Source organism: Cornus florida, unplaced genomic scaffold (genome assembly GCF_030987335.1).
Source record: "Cornus florida cultivar Cherokee Brave unplaced genomic scaffold, ASM3098733v1 CherokeeBrave_3.0.0_Hap2_Chr01, whole genome shotgun sequence".
Lineage (NCBI taxonomy): Eukaryota > Viridiplantae > Streptophyta > Magnoliopsida > Cornales > Cornaceae > Cornus > Cornus florida.
In genome coordinates, this window is record NW_026775571.1 from 21,623,774 (window position 1) to 21,645,398 (window position 21,625).

Below are 21,625 nucleotides of genomic sequence, written 5' to 3' on the forward strand. Positions count from 1 at the left end.
AGTATCTTGCAAATCCCTTGGGATAATCCCTACTCACTCTTGCTACGTTAGTAGTAGTGGTTTTTTTAAATTTAAATTTGACCAAAAATGCTATACTTAAACCACTCTCACATTCACATTTTGGCATATGCAATCGACCCCTGTAAGCTCTAATGGCATCGAAGAACAATTTGCACTGTCTGACAGTCTGGATATGAAATGGCTGAGGGTTACTATTTGCCCAATAAGAACTTGGACATCCTTCATAGTCTGAGGTTCTTTGTTCTGAAGTAGCTTTGTCAGTTGAATGGGGTTGGCTTCTATGCCCCTCTTATTCACTAGATGACCTAGGAACTGGCCTGAGGACACCCCAAATGAACACTTCATCTGATTTAGCCTTATTTTGTTCTTTTTGAGAGTATCAAATACATCTTGCAAATGTTGCAGATGATCTTTCTTTTCTTTGTTCTTCACAACCATGTCATCTATATAAGCCTCGACTGTTCGGCCAATCTACTTTTCGAATACTTTGTTTATCAACCGCTGGTAATTCGCCCCTACATTCTTCTGCCCGATGGCCATTACTTTATAGCAGTAAATACCACATTCAGTAATGAAAGAATTCTTTTCCTTATCCGATGGGTCCACCGGGATTTGATTGTAACCCGAATAGGCATCAAGGATAGTTAGCCTCTTGTACCCAGACATAACATCCACCATTTGATCAATTTTGGGGAGTGGGAAGCTATATTTTGGGTAGGCTTTGTTTAAATTCGTGAAGTCGATGCATACCCTCCATTTGCCCTTTTTCTTTTGAACAACGACTACGTTTGATATCCATTGTGGGTATTGGACCTCTCGGATGAACCCTGCTTCCAAGAGATGGTTGACTTCTTCGGCAATGATTATATTCCTTTCTAGGGCGAACCTCCTTTGCTTTTGTTTCATTGGGCGGTAACTCGGGTCCATATTCAGGCTGTGTGATGCTACCTCCGGGCTGATTCCTGGCATTTCTCAGTGGTTCCAGACGAAAATGTCAGCATTCTGCCTTAAGACTTTAGTTAGCTCTTTTTTTTTTTTTCCTGAGATTATTGGAGTATCTCTATGTAGGTTACTTTCTATTCTTCCCCTATGACTAACCGCACAGCCTCTAGGGGTTCTTCGGTCGGGTGTTCCTCTTCGGGCTCCTCACTCTCCACGAGGGAGGAGGAGCTTGGTAATTGCTATTTTAGCAACTGCTTTCCCTTGTTATCTGGTTGGATCGTGGTAGTAGCATTCCTTCGCTGCCGCTTGATCTCCCCGAATATTAATAATCTCCCACCCGTTAGGGCCAACGCATCTTATGACTTGGTACAGAGTTGACGGGACTCCTTCCATCTGATGGATCTAGCATCGACCCATAAATAGGTTATAGGTCGAGTAGATGTCTATAATCACAAAGTTTTCCTTCAAAGTTCTTTTGGCCGCAGTATGCCTAGGGCTCTACCAAGACAGAGAATCCTTAATTAATCCTCAATTAATCACACATAGACGTGCAACCAACATAAAGAATTTGTAAGAAGAATTTAACAATAGAAATCATAGGAAAACCAAGGCTATAACATCAATTGCAGCGTTAAATTCCCCAAAAAGATGAAAGACAAGGGTTTAGATTACAAGTTTAGGGCTCATCCAAGGCCTAAGGAGAAGTTTAGACACTCGTGGAAGGTGTAGATTTGGTCAAAGTAGCTCCAAGATCCATTCCTATGGCTTGCTTCATCTTCTTCCTCTTTGTCTTGATGCTTGAAATCCTAGAGAAATGGCTTTTCTAGAGATCTTCTTTGCCTCCACTTTAAAACCCTAATTTTTATCTCTAACTTTCTCTCTCTAAAAATATCTAAAACTAGCTAACCTTTACAAAATGGTCCAGAATCCTTTTTATACAAGACCCTTGGAGCCCAAAATAGGCCAGAAATAAGCCTCAAAATCATTTAATCCTATAGCTATTTGGTAGTGAAGATCGGGCGAAACCGGGAAATAAAATAGCTTGCTGCTAGCAGGGCTACAATTGATAGCAGGGAATTGCGATCGATTGCAAGTTCCCTATGATCGTTCATAATGCTGACTGTGTGATCTTATCCACTGAGCTATCTGCCTTATCAGATGAGTTGTCACTAACGTGGCAGTGCGATTGATCGAAACTTTCTTGCGATCGATTATGATGATGACGTGGCAATGCGAACAATCATGTGGCTGCCTTATCCAATGAGCTGTTCTATAAACGATAACGTGGCATTGCAATTGATCGCAGAGAAGTTGTGATCGATCATAGCCCCTATCTTGCATTTTTCTAGATTTTTTTCAAAATTTTCTCAGTGCATTTGCTTGACTCCAAAAAGGCTTTAATGAACTGTTTTTAGCCCATTTGAACCTTATTGACCTGAAATTGACAAAAACATAAATTAGGACTAAAATGGCAAGGTCTAAAATACCTTCGATTAGGGTTGAAATGTGGAATATTTCAGCACTTATCAACAACTTATCATTTGTGAATGAGTTATTAAGGGGAATTATGTAAGAATACTTAAACAAAGGCAAAGTTTGAAAGCTTATAAAACTCCCACCTCAAAGAAGCTAGCCAAACATGCTCTTAGCCAAGCCAAACAAGCCCCAAGGCCTCCCAAATTTTGAAATCCTCCCAAACCCATGCATGAATGGTGTCAAAAGGAAGCTATTGCTATGCTCTCCAAGTTCTTCTCCCTGCTCTCCTCTCAAATACCTTAAAACCCTCAAAATTGGTTTAAAAAAATATGGAATGTATGTGTGTATATAGATATATAGAGAGAGAAGAAGATTTTAGAGAGAGAGCTGAATTTCCGAAAAATGAGGAGGAAGAAAGAGGTTGGTCAAATCTTCCAACCCCAAAAGTGGTTCTTCTTGTGCCACTTGTCAAGCCACCAATGGTTTAACTTTTTGGCTAAGTTACAATCTTGCCCTCACACATCCACTACAATGCCTATCAAGTCTCCCAAATATCTCCTCTAATGTATAGATATAGGTGTATGTACATACATACAAAAAGACCATAATTCCCCTCATTTAAAATGGCAAAACTGGTAGAAATTCCCAAGCCCGGAAGTCGTCCAGACTCCCAAAAATTTCTAAAATTTATCTCATAGCCTCTAATTGACTTAAAATAAGTAAAATATACTTCTAAAGCTCTTGGCTCAAGAAAATGACCAAGATGACCCTCAAGACCTGCATGGCCCATAAAATGAGGCGCGAAAAATAACTACAATATAAATTCAAAAAATCCAAAAAATTGTGAGACATTAGAGATAATGTCAATCGGCTGAGCCCTGTCTATCCCACCATTTGGAGGTGGAGGATCGACTATAGGTTGTTATAGTGGAGAAGGATGGTGATCTGGCCATTACCTTTGATGATTCACTATCGGCTTGCCCCCTATAGCCATAGGTGGAACTGAAGGAGGAGCCTGGTGTTGATTATTTCTTCCGCAATTTTGATTTCCCCCTAAGTCATGAAGTTCCCTATGAGGAATAAGGGGCAACACCTGCAGATTCTAGTGCGATTGGTTTCAGTTCTGCTGACGCAAGGCAGGAGGCTGATACAACCCTGTAGGCTGAGATAATGCCTCCGCTGTAATCGAAGGAATGCTAGTAGGGAAATTGCTCAACTTGGTTTGTTGAGAAGATGTGATGGCCCACGTTTTGTAAACCCGGTGCGTCAGTGATGACCAAAAGATGACCCGGATCCGAAATGCGAAAGCGAAAGGTGAAACAACAGTCTCTAGAGATACAATACGTCTCTAAGACACCAACGTGACCCTCAATGAGATCACGGAACCCAAAGGAAACAAATGCAGAAGTGTCATTTCAAAAACAGACAAAAAGAACCTAGGGGCAAAATGGTTATTTTGCAAAAAGTGGATTCAGGTGCTATCAAGCACACCGCTGGAAAGACAATAACAAATTAGTCAAGTTCAAAAAAAAGTTTACTCAATTTGGCGTCCGGACGGGGGAGAAAGGTCAAAAACAAAAATGATGTCGTGGTGGCCCGATGAGGACAACCCACCACAGCTACAACTGAGAGTAAAAAAAGTCATCTAAACGAACTTTTTTGGAAAAACTCAAAGAAGAAACCCCCCTAAACTCAAGTTTCCTACCGCGAATGGTGACAGAAACAAAAAAATGCATTGTAAAATGCCCAGAATGCCCCCAAGAAAATCAGGTCAAGAGGAAAAAAAACTAATCCGAGCTACTGCCCAAGTTTTGGAAATAGGGCTTCGGGAGGTTTTTAAATTGCCTAAATTGAAAATGCAATCTTAAAATGCACCCACAAGACCTCTAGAAGTTCCAGATCAGTCGTGACGTTTTTCAAAAAAAAGTCGATGAATAATACCAACTACATTTCTACTAACAATTTGCAAAACCTGGCAGCAAGGATTTTTCAGAAAAAAATTGATTTTTGAGGGCCAAGATGATGTTTTATGGAAAAACACAAAGAAGAAACCCCCCTCAAAATTGAGATTTCTACGTGACTATCAGGGAAAAATGAAAAAAAATGCATTGTGAAATAGCCAAAATACCCCTGAAACAGAATAGGGTAAAACTCTTTAAAAATGCTACTTAGAGTTTTTGTTTCATCAAGGAAGGTATTGTTTGCCAAAGTGAGCATGCAAGTGTATTTAATATGATAAAATAGATGTGCTACAATGGCCTATGGCCTCATTATAATACATTTACAACATTTGACATGTCAAACCTCCAAGTTAGAAAAATTACATTTCATAGACAAATCATGAACATGCTAACACTTGCATGTGAACAAGAATGCTTCTAAAGAAGCTCAACTCAGCAAATCACCCAAGCAATTGCAATCTCCAATCTTGTATCCTGTACCTAAAATATGCCCTAGTATCGTAGGGGTGAGTAACATAAAGCTAATCGTAGGAAATGAGCATGCATCGACCTAAAGTTTTACAAGTTGCACGATTTAATTATTGTGGTTCATTCCACCAAACGTCTATGTCAAGGTGAGACTCAGGGAGCATCCTAGCTACCTAAGATCATTTCTAGCATCAATCACCTCATTTATGCAATTTTAACAACATAGGGTTATGCTTACACAAAGCAACAACATAGGAGCATGCTTACACAAAGCAACAACATAGTGGTTCTCAAGGTTATAAACTTGAAGTCTAAAATACAACATCGACTAAATATAATAATTTAGCGTAATTAGAATATCTAATACTACACATCAAGACATAGATTCTCTGGGTTATCAACTAGCAATCTAAAAGTGTGAAATTAACTAAATATATCAATTTAATATGGATGTACTTAACAACATCAAATCACAAATTACCAAAACCACAAGTCACAATTAAACATTGGTTGTCAACTTGGAATTGAAGGCGAAATCAAATAGTGGAAGACTTAGACATTACAGCTCGGATTTCCGCCGAGACAAGGCAAATTTGGAGCTACTAACCCCCAGGCAGCCTACCCAACGCGCGAACTTTATAGGGCTAATTTGGAGCTACTAACCCCCAGGCAGCTTACCCAACGCGTGAACTTTTGACTTATAGGACTCTTGTCCCAGTACCAGAGCCAAACCCTAGCCATCACAGCTTAACAATGTCCTAAGCAACTCCAAAATAAATAAGTTAACAACTTATATACGTATTAAACAGTATACGACTCTACCTTCATACACAAGTAGGTTGTAACCACACAACACATGCTTTAAATCCACAACTACTATAGGATGACAATGTCGAATCTTCAGAGCGCAATTCGTTACGCGCTATAATAACATCACATATTGAATCTTTAGAGCACGATTCGTTACGCGCTATAACAATATAATCCAATATCGAAACATAACTCATAAATCCATTATAAGTCAAAAGTCATGCTTTAAACATACTATCAATGTCAAATACATGAGTTAATCAATAATACAATAGAAACAAAATTTAATCAATAAACTAATTAAATTCCCTAGCTTCTAAAACAACATCAAATGGTTCCAAATTAACATATGCTAGAACATAAGTCATAGTTATCACAAATATCAAGTTAAACACTTAATTAGGCCAATGGAACCCTTAATTAGATTTTAATTAATCATTTTAATTAAAATCTCTAGATTTTCATACTCGTCCAAATGCTCTCAAATTAAAGTTAAACAACATGCCAAGACATAATTTAAAAGCATATCACAAGTCAATTTCATGCAAGGTACGGCCATGAGATTTAACCTTTCACAAAAGATAAATATTAAATAAAATATGCAATTTTTATTCAATCAATACCAATTTAATATATGTTAACAAACATATTAAAACATGATTTTCTAGCATGCCACAATTCAAATCAAAGTTATATATCATCATGAATTTTAAATCTTATACAAAAAAATAAAAATTACTAACTTTCTAAATTTGATACAAGGCATACATATAAGTTGTATAATCATGAGAAACACTCAATACAACACATATAAAATCCTAAAACATTTCCTACCTCAATTTGAGATGAAAATCTCAAAAGCCATCAAAATAGAACGGCTCCGAATCCGACGAAACTATTAGGTTTTGTCGGGGACAACGCCGTGAACATAACCCCCATGAAAACCCCATCAAAATCACAACTTGACTTCAAACCCAAACTCAAAGAATGGTCATAAATGGGTTCTAATAAGGGTGAAAGAAGCGCGTAGTCAACACGAACACTAAACGCAAAGGCCCTTCTATGTTCTGACGAAGGAATGAAGCTCAAAAGAGGAGAGTGAAGATGGAAGCCTCCCTTGGGCTGCCATGGAAGCTTCAAGTCATGCAAGAGAGTGGGGAAAATGAAAAAATAAAATATCTCACCCCCCTTTTAAAGAAATCTCAAAAAATGCTCCGAACGGGCCCCACCAGGTCTGAAAAAGTGAAATTTGAGCAGACGCGCTCAAATGACAAAACTATGTGAACGAAAAAGATTCAAAATGAGAAAATATGAACAACGGAAGAAATAGCATCAAAAACTGAGTCCCGACCAGAAAGTTATACCCCAAACAAGTTTGGCGCTAATCGGGGCCAGAAACCCTGAAACTGGAAAACAATGACCAAAAAGAATTTCTAAGAGTAGACGACTCAACGAAAAGTGAAAATGAATCCCGTACGAGGATCCAGGCTCAAAACAAGGCATTTAGCAATAACTTTCATTAATTACATAATGGCCCCTCCAAAAAGTGAAAATTGCACTAATGGCCCAGAATGAAAATATCTTTCAAAAATATTTTCTTAAAAACCCCTAAAATAAAATATCTTTTGAAGATATTTACTAAAAATACCCCAAGAAAAGAAAATAATTTCAAAGAACTTTACATCTATGCCCCTATGGACACCAAGAGCAACCAGAGTACTTTCTTGCAAAAGTAAAGATACGTATTTCATGGAAACCACTCAAGATGGAGATACATGAAGTCAAAAACCAACTTCGAACACAAGAAGTGTGGTTACGCCAACAAAGTGTCAAACGGGGAAAAGACAAAATAGGGAAAAGGACGAAAAGTGAATAATGTCGAAAAACAAAAAATGTGGAAACGACTCGGACCTCAAAGGAAGTTGTCAATCCACAGAAAAGAGTCTCAGAAATCACTCCAGAGCACTCGAGATGACACTAAGCGAAGAGGAACTACTCAGAAAGGAAAGACAACGGAAAAAAAATATCCGTGAAAATCCAGATCATTACAACCTTCCCACCTTAAAGGGATTTCGTCCCCGAAATCCAGTGTAATGACCCGAATTTTCACGGATATTTTTTTTCCGTTGTCTTTCCTTTCTAAGTTCAGTTCCTCTTCGCTTAGTGTCATCTCGAGTGCTCTGGAGTGATTTCCGAGACTCTTTTCTGTGGATTGACAACTTCCTTTGAGGACCAAGTCATTTCCACATTTTTCGTTTTTCGATACTATTCACTTTTCGTCCTTTTCCCTATTTCGTCCTTTTCCCTATTTTGCCTTCTCCCCGTTTGACACTTTGTTGGCGTAACCACACTTCTTGTGTTCGGAGTTGGTTTTTGACTTCATGTATCTCCATCTTAAGTGGTTTCCACGAAATACGTATCTTTACTTTTGCAATAAAGTACTCTGGTTGCTCCCGGTGTCCATAGGGGCATGGATGCAAAGTTCTTTGAAATTATTTTCTTTTCTTGGGATGTTTTTCGTAAATATCTTTTGAAGATATTTTATTTCAGGGGTTTTTAAGAAAATATTTTTGGAAGATATTTTCATTCTGGGCCATTAGTGCAGTTTTCACTTTTTGGAGGGGCCATTGTGTAATTAATGAAAGTTATTGCTCAATACCTTGTTTTGTGCCTGGATCCTTCTACGGGATTCATTTTCACTTTTCATCGAGTCATGTACTCTTAGAAATTCCTTCTGGTCATTGTTTTCCAGTTTTAGGGTTTCTGGCCCTAGTTTGCGCCAAACTTGTTTTGGGCATAACTTTCTGCTCGGGACACGATTTTTGATGTTGTTTCTTCCGTTGTTCATATTTTCTCATTTTGAATCTTTTTTGTTCACAAAGTTTTGCCATTTGAGTGCGTCTGCTCAAATTTTACTTTCACTTTTTGAGATTTCTATAAAAGGGGGGTGAGATATTTCATTTTTTATCTTCTCCCCTCTTCATGCACAACCTCGATCTCCCATGGCAGCCCAAAGGGTGCTGCCATCTTCTCTCTCCTCTTTTGGTTCACTTTTCTTTGATGGAAAGTCTTCGGCCTTAACGTTTGTTGTTCCCCTCGCCGTGCTCTACCTTTCCCACTTATTAGAATTCGGTTTTGACCATTTCTTGAGTTTGATTTTGAGGTCCAGTTATGATTTTGATGGGGCTTTCATGGGGGTTATGTTCACGGCATTGTCCCCGACAAAACCTAGTAGTTTCGTCGGATTCGGAGCCGTTCCATTTTGATGGCTTTTGAGATTTTCATCTCAAATTGAGTTAGGGAATGTTTTAGGCTTTTGTGTGTGTTGTATTGAGTGTTTAGCATGATTATACAACTTATATATATGCCTTGTATGAAATCTTGAAAGTTATTAATTTTTATTTCTTTGTATAAGATTTAAAATTCATGATGATATATAACTTTGATTTGAATTGTGGCATGCTAGAAAGTCTAGTTTTAATATGTTTGTTAACATATATTAAATTAGGATTAATTAAATAAGAATTGCTCTTTTTAATTAATATTTATCTTTTGTGAAAGATTAAAGTGCATGGCTGTACCTTGTATGAAATTAAGTTGTAGTATGCTTCTAAATTAGGTTTTGGCATGTTGTTTAACATACTTTAATTTGAGAGCATTTAGATAAGTATGAAAATCTAGAGATTTTAATTAAAATGATTAATTAAAATCTAATTAAGGGTTCCGTTGGCTTAATTGAGTGTTTAGCTTGATATTGGTGATAACTATGACTTATGTACTAGCATATGTTAATTTAGGACCATTTAGAGTTGTTTTAGAATTGAGAGATTTAATTATCATGATGTAATTAAATTCTACCTTGTTGCACCGTTGATTGAATCATGTAATTGACATTCATAATATGTTTAAGGCGTGATTTTAGGCTTATAATGGAATTATGAGTTTATGTTCCAATATTGAATTATATTATTATAGCATGTAACGAATCGCCCACTGAAGATTCGACATGTGATGTTATTATAGTGCGTAACGAATCGCGCTCTGAAGATTCGACATTGTCAACCTATAGTAGTTGTGGATTTAGAGCATGTGTTGTGTGGTTACAACCTACTTGTGCATGAAGGTAGTTTCGTGTACTGTTTAATACATATATAAGTTGTTAACTTAATTATTTTAGAGTCTTGGGACATTGTTACTGTGATATGGCTAAAGTTCGGTTTTAGTGCAGGAGGTATGAGTTCTCCCCAATTGAGATAGTGCGCACTAGGGTGGTCTTCCCAGTGGGTTAATGCCCGGAATAACCAATTTGTTCTTGGTTTAGTCCGAGACATGATGTCCAAGTCTTTCACTATTTGTTTTCGCATTCAATTCCAAGTTTGCAATCATGTTTATATCGTGACTTGTGGTTTTGGCTATCGGCGATTTGATGTTGTTAAGTACATCTATACTAAATTGTTATATTTAGTTGATTTCACACTTTTAGATTTCTAGTTGGTAACTTAAAGAATCTATGTCTTGATGTGTGGTATTAGATATTCTAATTATGCTAAATTGTTACATTTAGTCGATGTTGCATTTTAGACTTCAAGTTGATAACCTTGAGAACCACTATGTTGTTGTTTTGTGTAAGCATGCTCCTATGCTGTTGCTTTGTGTAAGCATGACCCTATGTTGTTAAAATTGCATGAATAAGGTGATTGATGCTAGAAATGATCTTAGGTAGCTAGGATGCTCCCTAAGTCTCACATTGACATAGACGTTAGGTGGAATGAACCATAATAATTAAATCATGCAACTTATAAAACTTTAGGTCGATGCATGCTCATTTCCTACGAGTAGCTTTATGTTACTCACCCCTACGATACTGGGGCATATTTCAGGTACAGGATACAAGATTGGAGATTGCAATTGCTTGGGTGATTTGTTGAGTTGAGCTTCTGTAGAAGCATTCTTGTTCACATGCAAGTGTTAGCATGTTCATGATTTGTCTATGAAATGTAATTTTTCTAACTTGGAGGTTTGACATGTCAAATGTTGGAAATGTATTGTAATGAGGCCATAGGCCATTGTAGCACATCTATTTTATCATATTGCATATACTTGCATGCTCACTTTGGCAAACAATATCTTCCTTGATGAAACAAAAACTCTAAGTAGCATTTTTAGGGAGTTTTACCCTATTCTGTTCCAGGGGCATTTTGGGTATTTCACAATACGGTTTTTTTTCATTTTTCCACATGTGTTACTTAGAAAACTCAATTTTGAGGGGAATTTCTTTTTTGTGTTTTTCCAGAAAACATCATCTTGGCCCTCAAAAATCAATATTTTTCTGAAAAATCTTTGCTGCCAAGTTTTGCAAATTTTTAGTACAAATATAGTTGGTACTATTCATCGACTTTTTTTTGAAAATCGTCACGATCGATGCAAAACTTCCAGAGGTCTTGTGGGTGCATTTTAAGATTTCATTTTCAATTTAGGCAATTTAAAAACCTCCCGAAGCCCTATTTCCAAAACTTGGGCAGTAGCTCGGATTAGTTTTTTTCCTCTTGACCGGATTTTCTTAGAGGCATTCTAGGCATTTTACAATGCATTTTTTTTGTTTCCGTCCGTGCTCAGGGTAGGAAACTTGATTTAGGGGGGTTTCTTCTTTTAGTTTTTCAAAAAAAGTTCGTTTAGATGGCCGTTTTTACTCTCAGTTGTAGCAGTGGTGGGTTGTCATCGTCGGGCCGCCACGACATCATTTTTGTTTTTAACCTTTCTCCCCCGTCCGAACTCCAAATTGAGTCAAATTTTTTTTTTAACTTGACTAATTTGTCATTGTCTTTCCAGCGGTGTGCTCGATAGCACCTGAATCCACTTTTTACAAAATGACCATTTTGCCCCTAGGTTCTTTTTGGTCCTTTTTGAAACGACACTTCTGCATTTGTTTCTTTTGGGTTCCGTGACCTCATTGAGGGTCACATTGGTGTCTTAGAGACGCATTATATCTCTAGAGACAGTTGTTTCATCTTTCGCTTCCGCATTTCGGATCCATTATCGGGTCATCTTTTGGTCATCACTGACACCGGGTTTACAAAACTTGGGCCGTCACATCCAGCCCCAACCAAAACAAAAAGGCAAAACCAGGATAACTACAGAGTACATCTCTGAATATCCCACACAACGCGATACAAAAGCAATCCCAAAGTTGAAAGACAATGCATAAACAAATGTCATTCGCACCCACGTGCTAATGACAGGACAACCTCTCAAAAGGAAAGTGACTAAATGGCCACCCAACAAGTCGAAACTCACACATAGAACCCAAGGTGAGACAAAGGAATGGAAGACAACAACCGTAAACATCCCTCTAGATGAACCATCATACCGATCCAACAATGACCACCAAAAGATCTCCAAGATAACCACGTATCATATTAGGGTACCGAACAAGACGATGCGACAGTATGAATAGCGACCAGAACCCGCCCACAACGTACTCAAATGTGTGGTAGCAATGACAGTGCCTAATGCCCGCCCACACTTACTCGTCAGTAAGGTAGCATCGATGGCAACTAGTACTCGCCCACAACACACAACTTTGTACGGTAGCATGGCAGTATAAGGCACTAATTCATAACCTGCCCCCCACTAGGTCTACCCAAGAAACCTCTCGATACAAATGACATCAATGTCAAAAATGATCATTGCCAAAAGCACTACGGAGACCAACGTTTTGTGAGAGTTGAGATATGGTCCAAAGATGTATGGCCAAACCATCCTAGCCAATCCCAAAACTCTGACAACAATGCCATAGGTACCGCTATGCTTAAGGCCTTAAATCCTCATTATAACAAAACCAACATCTCCAATGTCTCAAAATACCCCTATTAACAACATTAATCAGGAATCCAAAACCTGACAAGCAAATCAACTCCTACAGAAATCAAAACGAACCTTACAATAAGACATTTCATCAAAAGTCCTTCACATCTCCCTAAAACAGATCAACTACAACACTACACCGTAATCAAACATCAGATCCACATCCCTATCACGGATAACTAAATCCTCAAAATACAAATCCACCAAGTGGCACACACATCAAAATGCCAACAACTAAGGTCACAAGATGAATCTCTCAAAACCATGCTTGGCAACACCAAGCTAAATCAAAATTCCTCAATTTCTATCGATCCATAAACAACCACTGGAACTATGATTCCTCAAAACCATGCCTAGTTACAACTAGGATGAGAAACTCCATAACAAGCCATATCCAAAAGCGATTCTCCAAAACTCCTCCTAAAAGTTAACCACATCCAGACCTCAAAAATAGAAACAAGTTTCTAAAAGACATTCTCAAAAGAGCTTCGAGCTCACCTCACAATCAAACAAATCTTCAATGATATGGACACAAGTCCCCATAAAATGATCTCACACCAATCAACTCACTTCGAGCACCACAATTCCGTTAACAATCACAGCAAAAACTCCCCAAGGAAGACATGAAAGAACGGGAACCACCAGTCCTAAAAAGGACAACACCACAACCCCATCTCTAAAATGAAAGACAACAAGGTCAAAGACTTCACCCCCTACATGGAAGTAAGTCGACCAAAATCCATTAAATCCTCACCAAGGACTCAAAACAACAATGGTGATCCTCACGGACCAACCAACCAAGAACTGTGCACAACGCAACGAAAAGAAGAGACTCACTCCTTGTAAAGTCCTTAACACGAACCAAGAAAAGAGAAAAAACCCCTATCCTCCTATAAGTGTCGATATGACAAACACAAAAATGGAACATCTTTCCCACCTTAGGGAAGTGGACAGCTCAAGATGGAACAAATGTGACAACTCCTCTACATGGAATCTCACAACGAAACTCTTACGGAAAACCATATACACACTACGTGCGACTGAGGAGAAACAAAAGGGAACCCCAAACCTGGAAGTCATGCATGTGACAAGGAATGCAACTACCAGAAAGAAATCTACTCACATAGATAAAAATCAAAGGTACATGCAACACGTCTCCACATAAGCACAAAAGCATGTCATTAAAGCGTAATAACAGTATGGTATCTCTAAGCATATAAGGAAGGCATGTTAATGCCACACAATAAGAAGGCAAATGTGGAGACCCTCCATCTACTCATGCATCACAACATCATAAATCATACGACTAACATGGTAGTAAACGAAACTGCAAAAGACAAAATGATGCAACAATAAACCCTATGGACATTGTGTCCTAGAGTGTCTAAGCAAAAGGAAGGACCAGTCCTAGCCATAAACTGTTTCCAAAAACCAATACGACATCAACCTGTCTTAAAACAAATATGAGCCCTTACCACAATGGTAAGACTCTAACAACCTAACTCCAAATCTAGAGGTGACACTACAAGTGATGCTAACAATGCAATGCTCTCTCTACCCAAAATATCAATCAATCGACTTGATCCCAAAAGCGTCATTACTCAAGGAGAACTCCAAAGAAAATGGCAACTATAGCCATGCCAACAACAACCAAATCAATCACCACGACTGATCCCCAAAACAAACACCATCATCATCGATCAAAAGGACAATGCCTATCAAAACAAAATCGACATTGATTCCATCCGAACTGCACATGTAGCATGCCAGTACGGTAGCATGACAATGCCATGCACCCGCCCACAACGTACCCGCCTACGAAAAACGCAAGTTCTAGAGGAATCATCCTGAACAATCAAGGATCCTAAGAGGTCCATAATCTCATAATGGCCCCAAACCAACAAATCTAGTACTATGGTAACGCCAAACAACTCATCTCACAAGAGCCTAAACAAAAGGTAACCATCCACCTACCTTAAAACCAATACTAAGTCGACAACAACTTATACTACCACGAAACTGTGACTACAATCACCATCAACCTCAACTCGTGCCTCAATGACCAATCTCGTGTCATGCCAAATATGCAACATAATTATGAATATACAATTCTAATCTAGCATACGTCACATGTCATGCTCTTTACATTAGAATAAAATAATGCTAAACGAACAGCAAACAACATGTAGCACGTAAGCATATAAACATGTTATCATAAAGCATATAAACACTTAGAGCATGGAAACAAAAGCATGATATGCACCCAAAACCTGTTGTCCTAAGGTTCTCGAACCTAGGAGCTCTGATACCACTTGTGACGGCCCAAGTTTTGTAAACCCTGTAACGACTCGAATTTCACAACCCGGTGTGTTAGTGATGAACCGAAAGTTGACCCGATAACGGACCCGAAATGCGGAAGCGAAAGAAGCCAAATGACCTCAAGAGATGTACGTCATCCCTAAGGCCACAAAATGACTCTCCATGAAGCCACGGAACTCAAATGAGCCAAGCAAATGAAGCAAGAATGCCTAACCTGAAAAGAGATGAACTAAGGGCAAAATGGTCATTTCTCACTGAAAAGGGTGCCACCGTGCACACCATTGGAAGGACAACGAAAAATGAACAAAATTAGACTTAAGAATCGTCTGATTCTGAGTCCGGGCAAAAAAATATGAAATTCCAACACCCGATGCGAAAGTTATGAAGCAATGACTTAACATTTTCTAATATTTTCATAATAAACTTTGAAAACAAAAGTGCATAGAAAACGAAATACATGTCATTGGCCTCCGGCCTTATCTCATACATGTTAAATACATTGAAAAGAGTGCACTTACGTACACTTTACATATACGAATCAACAAATACAAGTTTAAACAAATAGGGCTACAAAGAGGCATCTTATGCTAACACTTGCATAAAACAGAAACTTAGAAACTATAAGCCATCCAAAGAGCAATGGAATCTTCAAATCCAGAGTCCTATACCTGAAATATGCCCTAATATCGTAGGGGTGAGTAACATAAAGCTACTCGTAGGAGATGAACATGCATCGACCTAGCATTTTACAATTTTATTACCTTATGGTGAAACATGTTAAAGGGGCTCATGCCACCTAATGTCTATGTCAAGATGAGACCCAGGGAGCATCCTAAGCTACCTAGATCATTTATATCATAATCACATTGTTTATGCAATTCAAACAACATGGAAACATGTTATACAGGGCAACAAGATATAGATTCTCAAAGTCTTCAACTTGAAATCCAAAATACGAAAACAACAAGTGTGGGTCATGCCACCTAACGTCAATGTTCAAAATGAATCTATAAGGTCATTCCTAAACTACATTTGAACATCAAAACATAAATTATGATATTGATGCAATTTAACCAACAATGGAACTTCCAGTACAACACATGAAGCATGCTTTCACAAAGCTACATCTTAAGCTCAAAATAGGAAATCAAATAAGGAACAACAAGTTACGATATCATCTAGTTATCAACTTGAAATTAAATACGAAATCAAACAAATTGGATACTCGGACGTCACGCCAGATCAGACCGACAACATAGTTACTTTAGGGTTACTAGCCCATGGGTAACCTCCCTATGTGCGCACTAGACTATATAGAGGGACAATCCCCCATACTAGAACCAAGTCCTAGTCGTAGCCAAACAACGACATCCCCAAGTTTCCAAAATCAACAAATTGTGCAACAATGTATATATATCAACATGTATATACAAGATATTAACTATTTACCAAGCAAAATCCAAATTTTGGAACTTATATAATAGATGCTCAAAATTCACAACTACTATGGCATGTAAGATGTCAAATACAAAGTGTGCAATTCCTCACACATAACAACAATATATTCAATAAGGAAAAACATCTTCTCATGGATATAAAAGTAACAACTATGTTATCCAATGCTCAAAAGTAATCAAGTGAACACATACATCAAATCCAAATCCATGATTTAAATATAGAAACAACTTCCAAAATGCAATTAAATCCATAGAGTAATAAAGTAGAATTTAATTAAACATAAATAGTTAAATTCTCTAAATTCCAAGTTAATTCAAATAACCTCAATTTAATATATATTGAAAGACATGTCATGGTCATCATATATATAACATCAAATGACAAGTTAAGTGATTAAAACACTTAAAACAAAATTAATCAAGCTAATTAATTAATTTCCTCTAGATTTTTAAACAATTCCAAATACCCTCAATTTAATTTATGTTAGAGAGCATGCCAATACCTATTTAAATACCACATTACAACTTGATTTAATGGTTAATACAACCATGTGAATTAAACTTTCACATATAATTTCCTAGCATGTTACAATTCAAATCAAAGTTATATATCATCATAAATTTTAAATCTTATACAAGGAAATAAAAATTACTAACTTTCTAGATTTGATACAAGGCATACATATATGTTGTATAATCATGGCAAACATACAATACAACACACAAATATTCCTAAAACATTCCCTACCTCAATTGGAATGAAAATCCCAATTACCACTGAAATGAAATCGCCCTAAATTTTCGGTCCGCAAAACAGATTTTTCAGCTTGCTACTTTCAACTTGTAAAATTCATAAAAAATTCAATTCTAACCCAAATTGAATGAATCCAGAGCCCAATGAAAGCTTAAACACTGTAATTTGATAATATCAATTTAGTTTAACAAAATATGTTCCCAATTGAAATAGTTTTGACCCACAACTTTGAAACAAATTCTGCCCAGAAAACACATTTTCGGCCTGTAGCTTCCAACTTTGAAAATTCATGAAAAATTCATTTGACATCCAAATTGGGCAAACCTAATTTATTTTGGAAGTAAACATATGAGAGTGTAAAACTGGAAATTTAAGCCATGATTCAATGTCAAAAGGTTAGTGAAATAAATCATCTAAAAATATGTTTTCCAGCTGCAATAAAAACATGGATAGCAGATAGTTTCGGATTTTTAAAAAAAAATTAGAAATGCTCTAAAATCGTGAAAAAATTCTCAATAGTGTTAAACCCATGTGGGAAGATCCACTAAAAATTTCAAGTAATTGAAGCAACACAGATCCATATAAAAATTCATTTCCGGACCAAAAAGGAAAAGCTTCAAATTTCTAGCAACTAGCTCGCAACTTCAAAAATTCATAACTAATTCATTTTAAATCCAAATTACATGACACCAAAACTAAATGAAAGCTAATTGAGTATATTTTTATATTCTATATTTAATTTGACAAGATTAATTTTAAGCTAAAACAATTTAAGGGAAAAATGCAAGTCCTTCTCTTCCATGCATGTAAAACACTCAATAATGACATAAAAATACTTCAAAATAATAGATCAATACCTCACTAGAGAACTGAATCTCTCGATACCAAAGCAAAATTAGGAGTTAGGCTAGATCCTTCAAGGGTTTTGAAGAGGAGGATGAGGGGAACAAAAAGTATTCCAAGCTTTATAGTCTAAAGTAAGTGGAAGGGCCTCAAAGATCAAGGTCAATGCCTAAGGCTTCAAGCTCCATCCATGGAGGCTAGGGTTTTCTTGTAAGGAAGAGAATAAAATAATGTGGTTAAGTGTGAGTGGAGGAAATAGAAATCCTCTACTCACTATGTGCTCTTACACCATGGTCAACACACACATCTATGGTCAATTGCACAAAAACCCTCCTTTAAAATCATAATCCCAAAGTGGCCCAAAGATATTTGCAAGACTAAATTGTGAACCTACAATTGTCACCAATCCATGGCTCTTTCCTAGGCTTAATCCCACATCTACACTTGTTAACCATTTAAGCCAATAAGTGCACCAATCCTAGGCCAACAAGTGGGTGAATCCTCACCCTCCAAATGTCATCATCCAATGCATTAAAGTGTTTCCACACAAATGTCAACAAGTGGACCAATGAGAGTGTGACACTTGTCACACTTTTCAAAAATTGCAAAAAGGTCCTTTTTGAAAATATCTTCCAAATTTAATTGCAAAATGGTCCCCAAGATAAAAAATAATTACTTTATTTAATTACACTAAAACCCCACAAGTTAAGAATAATTACACTAAAGTATGCATTAATGCCCCATTATGAAAGAAGTAAGCAATCAACATGCTTTTCTAGAAAAGTAAAAATACCACTATCATGGAAATCAAATATCATGAATGCATGCAAAACCAGAATCAAATCCGAGTACAAAAAGTGAGGTTGTGCAAGGAAAAAGGATAAACGAGAAAAAAACAAAATGTGAATAGTGTTTGGAAAAATAAAATATGGAAATGACACAATCCCCAAAGGAAGTTGTCAATCCAAGGAAAAGAGTCTCGAAAATCATTCCAGAGCACTCGAGATGACATCAAGTGATGAAAAACCGAACCCAAAAAGGAAAAGATAACGGAAAAAAAATATCCGTTAAAATCTAAGAAAAAGAAAAGGAAGAAAAATGACCGGGTCATTACAACCTTCCCACCTTAAAGAGATTTTGTCCCTAAAATCTAGCCCCAACAAAATAAAAAGGCGAAACCAGGATAACTACGGAATATATCTGAGTATCCCTTATAACATGCTACGAAAGCAATCCCAAAACTGAAGACAACGTACAACCCTATGTCATTCGCACCCACGTGCTCACGACAGAACAACCCCTCAAAAGAAAAGTGATCACATGGCCATACCACAAGTCGAAACTCACACACAGAACTTAAGGCCAGACATGGGAACGGAAGACAACAATTGAAAGCACCTCTCCTGACGAACCATCATAAGAAACCAAAAACAACCACCAACAGAACTCCAAGATATCCATGAATCAAATCAAAGTACTAAACAAAGATGACATGGCAGTACGAATAGCGACCAGAACCCGCCTACGACGTACTCAAATGTGTGGTAGCAATGACAATTCCTAGTGTCCGCCTACACTTACTCGACAATAAGGTAGCATCGATACAAATGACTTCAATGTCAAAAATGATCATTACCAAAAGCACTACGGAAACCAACATTTTGTGAGAGTTGAGATATGGTCCAAAGATGTCCGGCCGAACCATCCTGGCCAATCCTAAAACTCTGACAACAATGTTATAGGTACCGCTACGCTTAAGGCCTTAAATCCTCAATACAAAAAGACCAACAATTTTAACATCTCAAAACACTACTATCAACAACATCAATTACGAATCCAAAGTCTGATAAGCGAAATAGCATCTCCAAAATCCCAGATATAATCCTAAAATAGATCAACTATAAGACTACTCACCGTAATCAAACATCGGATCAAAATCCCTATCACGGATAACTAGATCCCCGAAATACAAGTCCACGAAGTGGCACACACATCAAAATCTTGACAACCAAGGTCATACAACGAGTCTTTCAAAATCGTACTTGATAACACCAAGCTAAATAAAAATTCCTCAATTTTGATCCATCTATAAACAACCACTGGAACTACGATTCCTTAAGGCCATGCCTAGTCATAACTAGGACGAAAAAACTCCACAAGCAAGCCATATCCAACAATGATCCTACAAAACTCCTCCTAAGAGTCAACCACATCCAAGCCTCCAAAACTGAAACAAGTCTCCAAAATACATTCTCCAAAGAGCATCGAGCTCACCTCACGAATCAAACAATCCTCAAAGATATGGACATAAGTCTCCGTAAAATGATCTCACACCAATCAACTCACTTGAGCACCACAACCGTCAACAACCACAGCAGGAACTCCCCAAGGGAAGACACGAAAGAAGGGGGACCACCAGTCCTAAAAAGGACAACCCCACGACTCCATCTCTGAAATGAAAGACAACGAAGTCAACGACTTCACCCCCTACATAGAAGTAAGTCGACCAAAATCTATCAAATCCTCACCAAGGACTCAAGACAACAATGATGATCCTCATAGACCAACCAACCCCAAAACAGCGCACAACGCAACGGAGGGAAGATACTCACTCCTTGTGAAGTCCCTAACACGAACCAGCATAAAACCATTATGGAAACCCACATACAGACTACGTGCAACCAAGGGAAATGAATGGGAAAACCAAACCTAAAAGTCATGCATATGACAAGGAATGCAACTACCAGAAAGAAAATCTACTTACATAGATGAAAATCAAAAACACATGTTGCACGTCTCCACATAAACACAAAAGCATGTCATTAAAGCGCAGTAACAACACGGCATCTCAAAGCATATAAGAAAGGCATGCTATTGCCACACAACAAGAAGGCAAACGTGGATAGACCTCCACCTACTCATGCATCACAATATCATAAATCATACTACTAACATGGTAGTAAATGAAACTGCAGAAAACAAAAGTGATGCAATAATGAACCCTATAGACATCATGTCCTAGAGTGCCTAGATAAAAAGGAAGGACCAGTCCTAACCATACACTGACTCCAAAAACCAATGCAACAACAACCTGTCTCAAAACAAACATGAGCCCTTACCACAATGGTAAGATTCTTATAATCCATCTCTAAATCTAAGGGTGACACTACAAGTGACACTAACAATGCAATACTCTCTCTACCCGAAGCATCTATCAATCGACTTGACCCCAAAAAGGTCATCGCGCAAGGAGAACTCAAAGAAAATGGCAACTCTAGCCATACAATCAGACAACCAAATTGACCACTACGACTAATCCCCAAAACAACCATCATCATTATTGATCAAAAGGACTACACCTGTCAGAACAAAACCTGACGCTAATTCCATCCGAACTGCACTCGTAGCTTGCCAGTACGGTAGCATGACAGTGCCATGCACCCGCCCACAACGTACCAGCCTACGAAAATTGCAATCTTAGAGGAACCTTCTAAAATAACTAAGGATCCCAAAAGGTCCAAAACCTAACTCTGACGGCCCAAGTTTTGTAAACCCGGTGCGTCAGTGATGACCAAAAGATGACCCGATAACGGATCCGAAATGCGGAAGCGAAAGGTGAAACAACGGTCTCTAATGATACAATGCATCTCTAAGACACCAATGTGACCCTCAATGAGGTCATGGAACCCAAAGGAAAACAAATGCAGAAG